Raw genomic sequence first — 18,792 nt, 5'->3', positions numbered from 1 at the left:
TCCAGACCCTGTTTGCCTGGGTATCAGCAGCAGAGGTTGCAGAAGATAGAATATTGCTGAACAGCAAGTGTACCTGTCTGATTCTTACTTTGGAAGCTTCCTCTCAGGGGTGTACTCCACCCTGTGAGGTGTGGGGTGTCAGACTGCCCCTAGTGGGGGATGTCTCCCAGTTAGGCTACTCAGGGGTCAGGGACCCACTTGAGCAGGCAGTGTGTCCCTTCTCAGATCTCAACCTCCGTGTTGGGAGATCCACTGCTCTCACAAAGCTGTCAGACATAGTCGTTTGTGTCTGCAAAGGTTTCTGCTGCTTTTGTTGTTGTTGTTGTTAACTGTGCCCTGTCCCCAGAGGTGGAGTCTACAGAGACAGGCAGGTTTCCTTCAGCTGCTGTGAGCTCCCCCAGTTGGAGCTTCCCAGCGGCTTTGTTTACCTACTTAAGCCTCAGCAATGGCGGGCACCCCTCCCCCAGCCTCGCTGCTGCCTTGCGGTTAGATGGCAGACTGCTGTGTTAGCAATGAGGGAGGCTCTGTGGCCATGGGACCCTCCCAGCCAGGTGTGGGATATATTCTCCTAGTGTGCCCGTTTGCTTAAAACGCAGTATTGGGGTGGGAGTTACCCGATTTTCCAGGTGTTGTGTGTCTCAGTTCCCCTGGCTAGGAAAAGGGATTCCCTTCCCCTTGCGCTTCCCAGGTGAGGCGATGCCTCCCCTGCTTCAGCTCTCACTGGTCGGGCTGCAGCAACTGACCAGCACCGATTGTCCGGCACTCCCTAGTGAGATGACCCCAGTACCTCAGTTGAAAATGCAGAAATCACCAGTCTTCTGTGTCGCTCGCGCTAGGAGTTGGAGACTGGAGCTGTTCCTATTCGGCCATGTTGCTCCGCCCCGCAACCGCAACTTTAAAACAGTGCTGGCACGGTAGGCTTTACTGAGTAGGTGACACTGGAGCCAAGACTTGAAAAAAGTGAAGGAACTACCTACCGTGTGGCTGGCTACTTTGGGGAAAGCATGCCAGCCTGAGGGGAGAAAAGCCCTATTGCAAAAATACACCTAGACTATTCAAACAACAAAGAGGCCAGCATGTCAAAAGTGGATTTCTGGCCAAGAAAATAGAAGAAGAGGTCCAAGAGATAATGGTCCTGGTTTGGTAGGATCTTTGGCATTTTAAAGACTTAATGCTTTTACGTTGACTGAAAGGGACCACTGCAAGGTTCTGAGCAGAAAAGGTATGTAAACTAATAAAAAAATTTTTGGGTTTTTTGTTGTTGTTTGTTTTTTTGAGACAGGGTCTCACTCTGTTGCCCATACTGGAGTGTAGAGGCACAATCTCGGCTCACTGCAACCTCTGCCTCCCAAGCTCAAGCAATCCTCCCACCTCAGCCTCCCAAGTAGCTTGGATGACAGGCGCCTGCCACCACACAGGATAATTTTTGTATTTTTTGCAGAGACAGGGCTTCACTATGTTGCCCAGGCTGGTCTCAAACTTCTGTGCTCAAGCAATCCTCCTGCCTTGGCCTCCCAAAGTACTTAGATTACAGGCATGAGCCACCATGCCTGGCTGATAAAACATTTTAATATGGTCGTCTAACTGGCAACAAGAGTACCAGAACTGAGCAGGAAAATAAGAGGCTGTGGCAGCAATCTAGATGAGAAATGACACTGGCTCAGTCCAGGATTTCATGACTGGACATGAGGGAAGAAAAGGACTCACAGATGTCTCCAAGGATTCTAGCCTGGGTCAACTAGAAAGATGGAGTTGTCTTCAATTAAAACAAAAAACAAATCAGCACTTTGGGAGGCCAAGGCAGGAGGATCACTTGAGCACAGGAGTTTGAAACCAACCTTGGGCAACAGAGTCAGACCCTGTCTCTACAGAACATACAAAAATTAGCTGGGCATGGTGGCACACAACTGTGTTCCCAGCTACTTGGGAAGCTGAGGCAGGAGGATCACTTGATACTGGGACGTCTAGGCTGCAGGGAGCTACAGCACTTCACTCTAGCCTGAGTTACAGAGCGAGACCTCAACTCCCCATCCTGCCAAAAAAGAATAAAGGCTGAGCAGGTATGAGGGATGAGGAGAGAGAGAAAGTTCAGTTTGGGGCTTGTGAAGTTTGAGACGTTGAGTAGGCACCTCAGTGCATAAGTGGAGGAGTTGGTGAGATATACAAACCTGGAGTTCAATAGCAGTGTTAGGTAGGGCTGGAGATACAAATTTGTGAGTCACTGCTATATATATATATATATATATATCTATATCTATATCTATATCTCAATGCATGGGACTATATGAAATCACCGGGGGAGTCAGTACAGACACAGAGAAGTGATAAAAGAACTGAGTCTTGAGAACACCAAGTTTATGAGTCTGGGAAGAAATAGAACTGGAAAAGGAAGGCTAACAAAGACTACTGAAGCACTAACTGTGATGGAGGAGGAAACTCAAGAGAAGTATAATGTTGGGGAAACCAAGAGAAGAAAATGTGTCAAGGAAGGAGTAACCAGCTGTGTTGATGTGCTACTAGGTCAAGTAAGATGTGGACTGAGAATGGCCAGTGGATTTACAATGTGGAAATAACCAGTGACGATGACAAGAATAGTTTCTCTAAAGTTCTATGAAAAGAAATCCTAAAACGTTACAGGAACTGTGAAGAGGAACTATATTAAGTCTGGTTCAATGACAACTACTGAGAGAAATGAAAAGGTAAGAAAAAAGCTTTCCTTATCTCTAAATACAGTTGCACAAAGTTTCTATCAAGTGTTTCCAATTTTCAATAACACCATTAGGCTTCCAACTTCCAATAACATAATTTAGGCTAAGACAAGACTTGGTACTTCAAGAAATTTTCAAAATCTGTTTAAAAGGTGTTCCATAGATTTCTCGGACCAAAAGCATCTAATTGCCTCAGTAGCTCTGTTCTGGCCATTTCTGATCTTTCTGTACTTAAAGCATACCTAACCTCAATAGCCTCATCTTCTCTATGAACCCATCTGACCACAGACTTACTCCCTCTTCTGAATTCCTGGTAACTTCTGCCCTCTCCCCTACTCCCCCTGCACTTAACTATAACCCATTGTAACAATTTCATGTATATATACCATCATCAGTCTCTACTAAACATAAGCCCCCAAAGGAAGGCCAAGTCCTTATTGCAAATTGTATACTCCAGTTTTATGTTAATAGTGCCTGCAAATGTGCAACACATAGATGTATCTGAATTGATGGTAAATAAAGTGACTAAAAAAAATTTTTTTTTTTTTTTAGAGCCATATTCGACAAATGGTGCTGAGACAAGATATCCACATGCAAAAGAATCACATAATATATAAAAACTAATTCAAATGAGCCGAATGCAGTGGCTCATGCCTATAATACAAGCACTTTGGGAGCCCGAGGTGGGTGGATTGCTTGAGCCCAGGAGTTTGAGACTAACTTGGGCAACATGGCAGAACTCCGTCCCTACAAAGAATACAAAAATTAGCAGGCGATGGTGGTGCACGCCCCTAGTCCAAGCTTCTAGGGAGGCCAAGGTGGGAAGACTGCTTGGGCCCAGAAGGTTGAGGCTACAGTGAGCCGCGAGCATGTCACTACACTCTAGCCTGGGCAACAGAGTGAGACTCTGTCTCAAAAAAAATAAAAACAAAAATAAAAATTAACTCAAAATGGAATAAAGACCTAAATGTAAGAGCTGAAACTATCGAATTCTTGCAAGAAAACAGATGCATTTTTGACCCTGAATTAGGCAATGGTTTTTCAGATATGACACCAAAAGCACAAGAAACCAAAGAAAAAATAAAATGGACTTCATCAAAATTAAAAACTTTTGTGTTGCAAACACTATCAATAAAGTGAAAAGATGATTCATAGAAAGGGAGCAAATATTTGGAAATCACATTCTGAAAGGGTCTAGTATCCAGACTATATAAAGAACTCTTAAAGCTCAACAATAACAAGACAAACAATGCAATTTAAAAATGGGCAAAGCACAAGGCACCGTTCATGCCTGTAATCCCAGTACTCTGGGAGGCCAAGGTGGGAGAATCACTTGAGCCCAGGAGTTTGAGACTAGCCTGGGCAACAAGGCAAGACCCTGTCTCTACAGAAAAAATACAAAAATGTGGCTGGGCATGGTGGCTCATGCCTGTAGTCCCAGCAACTAGGGAGGCCGAGGCAAGTGGATCCCTTGAGCCCAGGAGGTTGAAGCTGCAGTGAGCTATGACTGCACCACTGCATTCCAGCCTGGATGACAGAACAAGACCCTATCTCAAAACACAAAAAAGAAGTCAAAGATTTGAATAGACATTTTTCAAAAGAAGATACACAAATAGCCAATAGGCACACAAAAAGATGCTCAATAGTATTGGTCATTTATGAGATGAAAATCAAAACTACAATGAGATACTACTTCATGCCCACTGTGATTGGCTACCAGGAAAACTTACAGTAACAAGTGTTGGAAAAGATGTGGAGAAATTCAAAGCCTTCTCCATTGCTATTGGAATATAAAATGGTGCAGACACCATGGAAAACAATTTGGCAGTTTCTCAGAAAGTTAAACAGTTACCATATGAACCAGAAATTCCACTCCTAGTTATATACCCAAAAGAACATGTCCACACAAAAACCTGAATCAGAATGTTCACAGTAGCATTATTCATAAGACAAAAACTGGTAACAAACCAAACCTGCAAATGATGAATGGATAAACAATGGACCAGTCATTAAAGGAAATGAGGTACTGATACATACTATGACACAGATGAACCTTGAAAATAATACATTAAGTATTCAATAAGCCAGACACAAAAGGCCACATATTGTGTCATTTCATTTACATGAAAGGTACAGAATAGACAAATTTACAGAGACAGATGTAGATTAATGGTAGTCAGGGTGAGAGGAGGCAGGGTGGGAATGGAGAGTGACACTAAGTGCTGGATTTCTTTTGGAAATAAAGAAAATGTTTTTTAAAAGAAAGTTATACCTCCTATCCATCCAAACTTATTTATTTCTATATCAGCAGACAACAAGCTGGGAAAAATATAAAAAATAAAAAGGGTGCCAGGCACAGTGGCTCACGCCTGTAATCACAGCACTATGGAAGGCCAAGGCAGACGGATCACTTGAGGTCAGGAGTCTGAGACCAGCCTGGCCAATATGGTGAAACCCCGTCTCTACTAAAAATACAAAAATTAGCTGGGCGTGGTGTTGGGCAGGCGCCTGTAATCCCAGCCACTAGGGAGGCTGGGGCAAGAGAATAGCTTGAACCCTGAAGGGGGAGGCTACAGTAAGCTGAGATTGCACCACTGCACTCCAGCCTTGGTGACAGAGCGAGACTCGAGACTTGGTCTCAAAAGCAATAATGATAAAAATAAAAAAGGAGGAGGAGAGAGGTCACCTAGAATTTACCACTGAACTTCCACGCACCAACCTTGAAATCTGCTGATATTTTCAAATCGTAGTAACTTATATACCTGGAGTTTGGTGCTGTTTGTTACCTCCTTTTCTTCCTTTACCATCTACAAATTCCTCTAATTTTTGGTTTTCAATTTTATGAATGACAGATACAAGCAGTTTATGGCCAATTAATTAACATTGAGAGTTCTCAGAATGCTCCAAGGAAAAATAATTTCTACAAGGTATTTGGAAACTCAAGAAAAGCAGAATGGAATAATCTGAAAGAGAACCCTGGGAAAGCCCTGTTAAGAGAGAAATATTTCACTAATGCATTTTCAAATGGATTCAGTGGAAAGCAGCCAAAGGTAAAAACAGGTTTGAAAATCACTATAATGACCAGACTGACAGTCAACCAAACTTCTATAAGTCCTACTAGGAGAGTTCTAATGTTTTTTTGATCTCTCTGTATGAAAACACAACCTGCTTCTAGGAGAACCTTTATGTGAATGAAATCTAACTGGATTCAGTTCCTGGAAGAAAAGCTGGGAAATTAACTGTGACAGCCATCTGCACCATAACTACATCCAGGTTGGCCACCGCAGTGGTCACTTATCATCCAGGAGAAAGTCCTGCACTAACTGTGTCTTCCAATGTAATAAACCCAGGGAACCCAGGCCCAATACATGAGCCTGAAAGAAACAGCTCTGACGCAATGCTCACTCATCACTGAATAGTCACAAGTACTTTTTAAAGTCACTTTTATGATTAAACAAGTATAAGAATTAGCATGTTCAACACAAGCAAAGAACCAACATATGTAGACCATCTACTTGTGTTGCTTTATTAAGTTAAAAATTTCAATACAATAGAACAGCACCTTTTATTATATAAACAGATTTTAAGCACAACACTCTCAAAATTTTCAAGTTCTGCCCTTGAGCCTCACTGCTTTGCCATTTTAGGATGTATGCCCTCTAGTTTCACAGAAACAATAAATTAGGAAAACGTTTCCATAGCATCTTATACTTCCCTATCAGAGTTTCACACTTTGTTGTAAATAGTTATTTGTCCATTACTCCCACAAAATTAACTTTAGTAGGAAATATGATTAATCCCCAATGTTTGGCATAGTAACTGGCATACACTACACATTCAATAACTATTTACCAAAAGAATAAATATGAAAATAATTAATTATGTATTACATAATCTCAATTTCAAACCCAGCATTGAAGACTGTCTGGTACTACCAACACCCTCTGAAATTGCCAGTAGTTTCACTCAGCAGTTCACTGATCCCTCACTCACTCACAGAATGTTTAGTATCTGCTACACAATATCACTGCAGCCTAAGTTCTCCAAATATCAAGCAAGTTAGGAAATAATACTGTTCCTGATTGTTAACAACATTGTCGCCTAAGTAGAAAATCCCAAGGAATCTGCACACAAACACAATTCAAGAATAGGTGAGAGTTCAACAAGGTCACAGTATCCAAGATCAACACAAACATACAAACACACATATGCCCACATATTTTCAAATAAGACATATTCATAAAAGAGTCCCCTTGCATCAGTTCCTTCTCTCTTCCAAATAACAACCTCTCCCACCAACCCCAGGAATTAATGGGTTTGTGCTCTGACTCAAGTCACTTTTGAGACAGTTTCTTTTTTACAAAACTATTTCCATGTTTGTCAAAGATGCAATGAAACATCTCTAGTATATAATGTGACCCTACAAAAGTACATTCTAAGTCAGAATATAGGAAGGTAGAACAAACATATATTAAAAGGGTGACTGGTTTGCACAAAGCTAAAAACTATAAAATCCCTAGTTATACCTCGGTTACACCTTCAATACAGTTTTAGCATTTTGTACATACATTTGTTTTACTTTCTTCCCTATGATCACAAGGGTTAAAAAAAAACTACGTCTCGTGTCCAGCTCTGTGACAAGATTTACCCACTATTTTGACTCACCTTAATACAATCAAGACAAATAAATCATTAACACTGACAAGTATGTTTCTCATCCCTATTCAGTATTTGCACTTTTAATTTTCTGTCTGCCACTTATTTTTATGATATGGGGGGATGGGGGCTCAACTGCACAAACACATGGTTAAAGATAGCATTGCTAAAACTAAACAGCTGGTTGGTAGGCAGCACACCATGTTGTAGCCTGAAATGTCTGCTCATCAGGAGATAATAAAAAGTTCTAATTTGGTCTATAAAAGGCAGTTAGTTTAAAGGTGTCAATTACACCATGAAATACACGCTGCCCACGAGTCAAACACGTGAGACATGAGACCCACCATACTTGAGAGCACTCTATAAAAAAAGAGGGAAGCACAATATTAAAAAGTATTGTTGTGGGGATGATTTTCAAAAAGGTTGAAAATATCACCACTTAAGACTAGAATATTTTCAGAGAAATAAGATTTCCCAGAAATCACTAAGACCTGGCTTGACATTTTAATGAATATCCTGTAGGCAGGAAAAATTTAAAATATCCAAGTTTATAAATATTACATGTATTGCATTTGAGCTCTTCTGAGTTATGAAAAGTTAACTCCACTTTCATAAGATGGACAGAGATCTTAAATTTAGAATTAAGTGGAACGCAAAATGGAACACAAGTTCTGATGCAGATAAATACGAAGAAATCCATTTAGGAAACAAACCTAACCGTACCTAAATAAAAACTCAGACCTCATAGAGATATACTTCGGAATTCATTCTAGATTAGCCATTTAAATAAAAACATTAAAATCAGAACGCTAAAAGAGTATTAGGCATCACTAAGAAGGCTGGTGCGGGGGAGAATCTATGATATACCACTCTTATAAAAGCCTTGATGCCTTAAAATACAAAATGAAACCAAGAAAAAACAGAAAAAAAAAGGTAAAAGGGAGAACTATGACATTTAGATTCAATTAATATTTATTGAGTGCTGAAGGCCTGCATCAGCAGTGTTCAAGATACTTTTCCCATGTTATCAATTTCTACACAGATTTAAGAAATTTAGAATGGGAATAAAGTAGATAAAGGATAAAAAGATCTAAGACTGACTCTACAAAAATCACTGACAAGGTGACCATGGATATCCTTGCGAAGTATTAGAATAGAAAAACTTGAAACTTGAAAAGGTAAGGTTGGTATTTTTTAAAAATAAAGGACTATTTCACTTCATCCGTAGTAAAATAAACTGTGGTACACTGAAACTTTGGGGTTCTTGTGAGCTACTTCAGCACCCAGGACACAGCGGCTGCTTAGAGGAAGGAGAAAATGCACAAATAGAACACATCAATTTTTTTCTGGAGGAGGCAGACACAGAAAACAAAATTTTTTCCATATATTAGTAGCTGGTAAATCTGCAAAGTAAAAGAAAGCATGGTATTTGGTGTTCAACTCCTGACCTTTCAGAGAACAGTAAATTGACAGGCATTCTGATCCAGAGAGATTATTAAAGACCACTGCATCAAATTAGAGGCACAGTGTGCTGCAAAACCAAGCATGAGGAAAAAACGAAATAAAGTTAATATTTAAGAGCTAAATTACATGGTACAGACTAATAGTGCTACTGGAGCAAAGAACAGTATCAATGACTATCATAGAGAAGACAGGAAAGGCTTTAAAGTATATGAGGCAAGAACTGCAGAGAGAAGAAAAAAGATACAGGCACGGGATTTTATTTGTTTGTTTGTTTGTTTTTGTTTTGAGATGGAGTCGCCCAGGCTGGAGTACAGTGGCGCGATCTCGGCTCACTGCAAGCTCCGCCTCCTGGGTTCACGCCATTCTCCTGCCTCAGCCTCCCGAGTAGCTGGGACCACAGGCGCCCGCAACCACACCCGACTATTTTTTTTTTTTTTTTTTTTTTTTTGTATTTTAGTAGACACGGGGTTTCACCCTGTTAGCCAGGATGGTCTCGATCTCCTGACCTCGTGATCCGCCCGTCTCAGCCTCCCAAAGTGCTGGGATGAGATTTTAAACATATGTCTGTGCCAGTCACATTTTAGAGAACCTGTTCACTCCCTTCAAATTCCAAGTATAAAGACTTAATCTCTAGGCATCTCATTTATCTCTGAAATGAATGGTGGAACCATATTAGGTTTCCTGTAGCATTGGAATCTGGATTTCATATTTAAAAATCAAACTCAGGCCAGGTGCTGTAGCTCACGCCTGTAATTCCAGAACTCTGGGGGGCCGAGGCGGGTGGATCATTTGAGGTCAGGAGTTCAAGACCAGCCTGGCCAACACGGTGAAATCCCGTCTCCACTAAAACTACAAAAATCAACCGGGTGGTAGTGGCGCACACCTGTAATCCCAGCTATTCGGGAGGCTGAGGCAGGAGAATCACTTGAACCCAGCAGGCAGAGACTGTGGTGAGCCAAGACACTACAATCTAGTCTGGGCCACACAGTGAGATGCCCCTCCACCTGCCCCCCCCACCCAAAACAAAACAAAACAAAATCCAACTCAGATTTCTACCTTCCCCTCTCCTAAACTTTCTATTTTCTACCTGGTTCCATAATGATCTACCCATCATTCATGCTTAAAACCTTGGATTAACCTTTGGTTTTTCCTGCCCTTTTCTCCTACTCTGCCAGACTCCATCCGTGCACCAACTCCTGGTCATTCCTTCCCTCGGAAGATCCCTTTCATGGGTCCCTTTAAATTTCTACCACCAGTACCCAAAGACAGGTCCCTATTTCATCAAATCTAGGTTGACACTTAGCCTTAACTAACCTTCTTGCCTCTACCCAAACCTCACTCCCAACTCCAAACCAACCTAAATATTGCTGACAACTGGTCTCTGATGATGTCCCTGTCCCCTCCCTATTCAAAATGTCCCCACCCCACCCCAAAGTAATTCAATATCTTCCCAGTCTACTACTTTTCCTGGTATCCATGGCTTTACAAAATCTGATTCCAACGTAATTTTAATGCTCTTATCGCCTTTCCCCTGCAATCTGGTCATTCACCTCTCACTCCTCTACACCTTTGTTCTTGCCATCCTCCCCTCCAGGCACTCCATCTGCTTTTTCTACTATTCACATTCAATCTCTGCTACTAAAACTTCCCATAGGTAAAAAGAGTCTCTCCTTGTCTTAAATCCCACCCCTTTTTGTCTGCACCACTCATGTAGCATTTAGCCTAGATACATAAGCTTGCATTATAGGGCACTGCTTTTGTTTGCGTGTTTGTTAAAAAAATGCCAGTCTCATCTCCCTAACTGGACACAAAGTTCTTAGAGGATGAAAACGCTTGTTCTTTGTAACTCCTAGAAGATTTTGCTTAGTTCTACCTATAAATGGTGATTAATAACTACTGATGAGGTGATCTAAAGTTCAGCTGAAATAATGCCTATCTACTCCCATGCAGTTCTTTGTAAGGGCTCTTTCTCTTCACTGGTGTCTGTACTAACCAGAAGCACTGTTATATACTGTGCCATGGTCTTGTTTCTTTCGCCTTTCAAATATGAGTCTGGTCTCTCCAACTAAGTTCCTTAAAGACTCATTCTGATACCTTTTCAGCATTCTTTACAATATTAATCAGACCACTTGGCACAGAACGGTATTTAACATAAACCAGTAATAAAGACACCTAAATATTACTCAAAGTGTCTCAAACAGTGCGTGGACCAGGCGTGGTAGCTCACGCCTATAATCCCCAGCACTTTGGGAGGACGAGGTGGGCAGATTACAAGGTCAGGATATCGAGACCATCCCGGGCAACATGGTGAAACCTCGTCTCTACTAAAATTAAAAAAAAAAAAAAAAAAAAAAAAATTAGCCAGGCCTGGTGGCGTGTGCCTGTAATCCCAGCTACTCGGGGGACTGAGGCAGGGGACTGAGGCAGGGGAATCGCTTGAACTCGGGAGGCGGAGGTTGCAGTGAGCCAAGATCGTGGCTGGAGCCACTGCACTCCAGCCTGGGCAACAGAGCGAGACTCCGCCTCAAAAAAAAAAAAATAAAAAAAGTGCTTAACACTACTTAAGGCACAGACTTTATAAATAACACGTCTACCCTGTTTTACAAATTTCAAAGCCAGTTCACATCTATTATCTATTTCATTCTCATAACTCTGTGATGTCAGTTAACTGAAGGAAAAACTGGCTAAACAAGATTGTAGGATCAGGCTGGGTGCAGTGGCTCACGCCTGTAATCCCAGCACTTTGGGAGGCTGAGGCGGGTGGATCACTTGAGCCCAGGAGTTCCAGACCAGCCTGGCCAACATGATGAAACCCCGTCGCTACTAAAAATACAAAAATTAGCTGTGCATTGTGCACACCTGTAATCCCAGCTACTTGGGAACACATGAATCGCTTGAACCCGGGAGGCAGAGGTTGCAGTGAGCTGAGATCACACACCACTGCACTCCAGCCTAGGTGACAGAGTAAGACTCTGTTTCCAAAAAAAAAAAAAAAAAAAAAAACAACAAAAAGGTTGGAGAACCAGTAAACTGGCAGTGCAAGGATTCAAACCCAGACCTCCTGGGCCCAGGGTCAAAAGTTTAGGTACTACTCCACAAGTACAGACTCATCTTCTCAACTAGCCTCCAAGTTCCTGGAGGACCAGGGCCATGAATAACATTTCTTTTAAAAGATTATTTCCTTATCTCCTCCCAAATGTCTTCATGTATCAATAAGATGAATTAAACCTATATGAATTCTGCAGATACAACAAACTCATCAGAAATAACACACAGCCTGACACTACATTGTGCCCCCGTAACAGAAGAAATCACCATCCAGGCCTCCATCTTAAGTGGAGATAGATTTGGTAATATAAGCCTATGTCCTCCCCAAACGACATTCCCAAACAACCATTTTGAGCTCAGCCACACAACCACCACACCCACATAAGGTGAAAGCATACTGCATTTCTCAAAATCCTCGAGTCCTGCCAGATAGTCTAGTCTTTGTTTTTTGAAGGGTTGAGCTAACATCTAATCTAAAGAGAATGGCCAGAAGTTTCTGCTACTCTTAGAGCTTTCAAGGAAACGGCCAGTTAGAGAGCATCATCTCCTGGAAGTACCATGGGTCTCCAAGTACACATAGCTCAAAGCCAGGGCCCTCCACAATTTTCTCCCTAAACTGCATTTTTGGATCATTTTCAAAGACTTCAGAAGCCTTACAGATGAAGAAGCAGGGACCTAAATAAAAATAAGTTAGTTTTAATATTCCAAGTGAACAGTTTGCTAAAACACCCTTTTCACCATCCTAAAGACTAAGAGACTAAGACATGAAAACAACAGAAACTTCTCTATCAGCTGTAGTATAATAGTATCACAGAAGTGTTGGCAAGTTTCTCCTTACCAATGTTATTATCCAGAGTTTACTTTAGAAATAAAATAACTTTAGGAAAATAACTTTACCATGTCAAGCATTAAAGTAACTTCAAAAAAGTTCCCAAGAGGAATATGAACCAAGCTGTATTCTCTAGTCTACAGATTAAGTCATACTAACAACTCACTACTTGAATTATATGAACATTATAGTTAGGAGGCAAGGCAAAAGCTGAGAAGGCGAGACTACCCAGGAAAACATCTCAGAGAATGTTACTGATATAACATGTAGCTGTTCCACTGTAATAGACATATATTACTCTGTCTGGGTTTAAGTGTTCCTTTCTAGAACTGTCTCTTCTCTACCTGATGAACAGTGTATCATAAGGCCATATACCTCCTGAGGGGGTGAGCACAGCTCAAGGTGGCCAGAAGACCTGGCTCCCTGGCCCCAATTACTGATTCAGGGAGAGAATCCAAAACAGAATAATAAAGGTACTCCCTGGAGTATCTTCAACAAAATAGCCATGTTCCTGTCTTTTGAGCTCCATTGGTCATCTCTACCCCATGGGAAGAAAACTTCCCTGAAAATGAAGCCAACAGTTGACAGAAGAGAAGATCAGTCCTGATGACATCCTTGGTGCCCCTGGAGCCAGCCTAGCGCTAACCTCAGCCTATTTATACATCAACAAATTCCATTTTAATGAACACTATTATGTCACCTGCCAGTCTAAATGAATAAGGTGCCCAATAACAAGGAATTAATTATCTCCAGAGTGAGCCTGGAAAAAAAAAAAATGGCTAACAAAGTTAAATCTACTTCTAAACCCAACAGGAAACACCAATATATTCACCATTTATTCTTATCACCTAAAATAGCCTAAATAACTAGAGCAACAGTCTGTTCTTCTCTTAGAATATCTGAACAATGTCCACTCAAACTTTTATTTATGACCTACTGATACACTATTTTCCAGACTAGATGTTAAACACAGATACCAAATTGTATTCAAAACAAAGTGACTATTGACTCAAGAGTGTCTTGTCAGTATTTAGCAAAAGTCTAGGTAACAAAGGGGCAACCTGGCTATGTGGCCTATTCCATGTACACCACAGAATAAGGCTAAAAAGGTAAACAAGCTACTAGTCTACCAAGCCCTGATATAATACATTTACTTTCGTTCAAAACAATATATTCAACACTGGTCAGCTCTGAAAAAGTACAGATCATTCATATATACAAATAAGCATACTTTTCAACACATATATATATAATATACACAATCCAAATTTTAGAGTGGAAGATTATACCTAACATGCGACCCTCAACCTCTGGTTTCCGTGTCCTGATGCAATATCATGCCACAGCGATGAGTTAAAAATGTGACCTCCACAAGATTTTTTTTTTTCATATTTACTTGCCTACTTAAACCTTCTCATTTGTTACCCCCACATTTTTAAAAAGAAACCAGTTCTCCAACTGGTAACCAAATTTTCAACAGTTTCTTTGATTCAACAAAGAGATACGGGTAGGAGTTATGGTTTACATGAGTTTTACTACTAAAAGTCACAAAATACACATACACCAAAGGAGTTTTAGGTGCCAGTAGAGTATATGTTGATCACTCCCACAGATGAAGACATCTTTACCAACTTGCAAAGTGAGATAACACTAAGCCTTAATCATAGTAAATGGAAATACATATCCGATTCCTTAAAGAAAAAACGAAAAGTGACAAATCGTCATTTCACTGGATTCTTTCAAAATTTTTTCTGGAGGTCAGGCGTGATGGGTCACGTCTGTAATCCCTGCACTTTGGGAGGCCGAGGCAGGTGGATTGCTTGAGGTCAGGAGTTCAAGACCAGCCTGACCCACATGTTGAAACCCTGTCTTTACTAAAAATACAAAAATTAGCCAGGCGTGGTGGTGGGCGCCTGTAATCCCAGCTACTTGGGAGGCTGAGGCAGAAGAATTGCTTGAAGCAGGAGGCGGAAGTTGCAGTGAGCTGAGATCACACCACTGCACTCCAGCCTGGGTGACAGAGGGAGGCTGTCTCAAAAAACAACAATGAAAATTTTTTTTCTGGAAACTGGCATTTATGTCTGTGAAGTGGGCAACCAGGTGGTCCAGGAACAAGAGTAGAAAGATTTTTCACTGGGTGTCCTTTTTTATCATTTGAGTTTATACCATTTGAATGTACTATTTACTGGGTTATCTTTTTCATTGTTTGAATGGATACCATTTGAATGTATGACCTACTAAAAATAAATAAATGCATTTTAAATTTAGAAAATTCCTTGAAAGTCACTTTCAGAAACCACATTAGAACTCCATTAAATAATAGTCTAAAAATAATCAGAAAAAAATACTGCATGTCCCTCACTCTTACAAAAACTGCAATTTTCCCAAGTATACTTTAAACACGTCCTGAAACCATTACCAACTGTTTCTGCGTAATTTTCTTTCACAAAGTATGAATTCAGAATACCAGCAAAACATGATAAATAGTTCTTTCCTGTTTTTCCCTTCCACCACAGTGGTGCTAATGGGAAACAACATAAATTTGCCAATAGGAAAAAAATGCTAAAAGGTATATAATCACAAATCAAATCACCAAAATTTAACCATACAGTAGCTAACCCTGTTAACTCAGAGTTATCCAAAGCGTGGGTCCCATATCACTGATGCAAATGGTAATTTAAGCTAGTATGTAATCTAATATTTAAATGGTTATGAATTTATTTTAACATGTAGTGTATTATACCTAATACCTACACACCACATGTAGGACTACACAAATATCATCGCCTAAGATAAATCTACTTAAGTAAAATCGTTAGTCCATCTGAAAAGTAAGAGTGCACATGTGTATGAGTGAAGTTTTAGAAGCACCAATGCACTATACAAATTAGATCGAGGCACACTGGGAATGACCACCAGCCTACATTAACCACAATGAACCTTAGACCAAACTTTGTGCTCACAGGGAAACCCTCACTGAAAGGCTGACACAACTAAATGACAGAAGTTGTGATCTCTATTCCTTTTACCTTGGGCACCTCACTGCAGGCTCTGGCTCACTCCCCACCCTCCTATCTACCACCCTAAGGTTTCTAATTCCAAAGGCATGAAGTCTAGAGTCAATCAGTCTCCAGGGAGAGGAATGGTTTGGGCCTTGACACAGCTCTTCAATATTCTCCCTGGTTCTTATTGCTTCTTCATATTTCTATTACACCTATGTTGTCCCTGAACCACCAATATTCCCTAACTGGCTATGGCACCAAGTCAAAGCCTGCACTTCCCTCTTAGAGCCTTATATTCCATTATTGTTCTCTGCTGCAAGCCTGATACCAGCACAACCCCATTTAAAAAAAAAAAAAAAAAAAAGATATTCTGTTCTGAGGCTGATGGATTTGGCCAGAGGTGGATTAAACGGGACAGCACAAACCAATTCACCCAGGTATGAGAGACCAGCCCATACTACCCTCATTCCCCCAAGGGTATTTGCACTAAGAAACTTTCATTTAAAAAAGATTAATGAGAGAAATTTTATGTGAAAGATTTTCAGCCTACTTAAAGGTGATTTAGACCACCTGAGAAATTTTAGGGCTCACTGCAGGACTATCTAACTAAACTCTATTTATGTAAGATCAGTTTCCATCACAAACTATCCTAACAGCTCATTTAGTATATAGCTGTCTGCTCACAACTTTAGAGAGGAAAAAACATTTTTAACATAAAACATTCATCCTCAGAAACTGAACCAATCCCCCTTTACGTTAGCTAAAGGATGCTTCTGCAACAGTCATTCACCAGTATGATGCAATGATGTGTTCCATATAGTCCTCAAAAATTCTGTTTTATTCACACCAGATTCTTGCAAGATTACCACATGTAATAGCAGAGAATGAGGTCTGAAGTCCTGACAAAGGGGTCCCAATTAGAGCCTCTCAGGTTACCGGGATCATTTGCCCAGACAGGTATATTCAGAAGCCCTAAAGTCTTCCCTTTAAACTTGAAAATAGGGTTCCAAACTCAGTTTTCAGTGAAATACCTTTGAGAAGAGTATATTTAAGTTTCAACGTAATATCTACCACATCACCTGCCGAGAACTTTAATTTAGAAATCACCTGTTTTCAAAAATACAATAGCCCAGATGCCAAAAAATGATGTTTATCTTCACACAAAAGAACACCAAAAGAAGAAAGATTTTATTTGGGAAACTAGACCTGACACTTGTGGTATTTATTTTCTTTCACGTTTTTACTAAGTTTTAGCTAAAACTAAACTACCTTTAGTCACTTAATCCTATTACTGAAGAATTAAAGGAAATCAAAGAGATACCAATATAAGACTAGCGATTTGGCAGATAAGGGGGAAAAAATTAGGCTGAAAAAGGAACACACAAACTCACCAACTCAGACTGTTTTTAACAGCATAGGCCGGGCGCGGTGGCTCAAGCCTGTAATCCCAGCACTTTGGGAGGCCGAGACAGGCGGATCACGAGGTCAGGAGATCGAGACCATCCTGGCTAACACGGTGAAACCCCGTCTCTACTAAAAAAACAATACAAAAAACTAGCCGGGCGAGGTGGCGGGCGCCTGTAGTCCCAGCTACTCGGGAGGCTGAGGCAGGAGAATGGCGTAAACCCGGGAGGCGGAGCTTGCAGTGAGCTGAGATACGGCCACTGTACTCCAGCCTGGGCGACAGAGCGAGACTCCGTCTCAAAAACAAAAACAAAACAAAACAAACAAACAAAAACAGCATAGCATACTGTGGCCAACACCCCTCGGACCATAAATTCTGAGAAAAGTTCCCTAGTACCCAGTGAAGATGTCAAAAACAAATTCTTGCCTCAACAATTCCTCACCATCATTTTATCCATTTGAGACTGGCCCTAAATTTTCTAAAACAAAGCTCACAATCACATCCCCCTTCAACTTACATCCTCTATCATGGAAGAAAGGTACTTTTTGTTCCATCATTTTCCTCTCAAACTCTGCCTATGACCTGGTCCCTACAAAGGAAATGTTCCTTCCACCTCTCCAAGTCTAGGCCCTTCATTCTCTTCCTCCACTGGTTCCTTGGCGGGGCCGGGAGCACAGAGGGAATACCTCCCACCGCTGTACTGGATTTCCCACAGCTCGGTTCACATCACATTTTTCTTCTTAACCCCCAGTAATCTGGCTTGTCTTAGCAATTCTATGAAACTGCAAGCACAGAGGGTTACTGACTCCCAATAGCCAAATAAAAGCCGACCAACTTCTCCTTTTCTAAGCCCTCACCCTTTTCGGTTTCTCCTGGCTCTATCCAGCCTTGGCTCTCCACTCGCCAAGGGAAATTCAAGACTGTGGTTAGACCCCAGTCTTTCTTCTGTGCAATCTAAGTGATCTCCTCCACTGTCCTCCTATAAATGACATCAGAAAACAGTCTTAGACCTATGCATCTTCAGCCACCAGTAAATATGAGAGCCCTCGATTCTATCTTCATTAAGCCCTTCAACTTTACCTCACATGTCCAAAACCAAATTCAAAGTCTTCCCAGGATTCCTGTCCCATTCCACCTTCACTTCCCTGTATCTATGAACTATATCATCATCGCCAACGTCAAATTTCCCTTCACAGGCAGCCACCAAGGTCTGCTCATTTTTCCATACTAGTATTGCAACTCCTATGAGAATTAGTATGGTTTTTCCATATTAATATCTCATCCACTATGACTGCAGGTTTGCTTCCTTCCTGGAGTTCAAAAATGACTGCAGTGCCCAGAACGAGAAGTTGCTGTAAGACTCCTTTCCCATGGACCAGCACCCATCCTCAACTGAAATGCAGTCTGGGAAAACAAAGTGTGAAAAAACGAAGGAGGAGGGGAGAGACACTCAGCTAACGCCACTGCCCTCATCTCACCTGCCACAAACAATCTGCATCTTCCCCCAGCTACCAAACCGTCCTTCACATAAATTTCTGTTCAGTCCACAAGCTGAGAAGCCCCCTCAGCCTCTTTAATAAACCCATTAAATAAGTCCTTTACTTCTTGATCAAGAGGAATCATCGCTGTGACTTTTTAAGTGTAAGAAAACCAAGCCTTTAAAAGTACTTGTCCTCAGGG

At 41.1% G+C, this 18,792-nt stretch overlaps 1 protein-coding gene across 1 annotated transcript in view; it reads right to left on the bottom strand.

The window, feature by feature from the left end:
- Nucleotides 1-18,792, bottom strand: part of RMND5A (required for meiotic nuclear division 5 homolog A) — a 67,170-nt gene that overhangs the window by 46,717 nt on the left and 1,661 nt on the right. The window lies entirely within an intron of this gene.

This window comes from Rhinopithecus bieti, unplaced genomic scaffold, assembly GCF_001698545.2.
Source record: "Rhinopithecus bieti isolate Rb0 unplaced genomic scaffold, ASM169854v2 scaffold_46389, whole genome shotgun sequence".
Lineage (NCBI taxonomy): Eukaryota > Metazoa > Chordata > Mammalia > Primates > Cercopithecidae > Rhinopithecus > Rhinopithecus bieti.
Note: the sequence above shows the minus strand (reverse complement) of the source record. Positions and strands in the feature narration are given on the sequence as shown.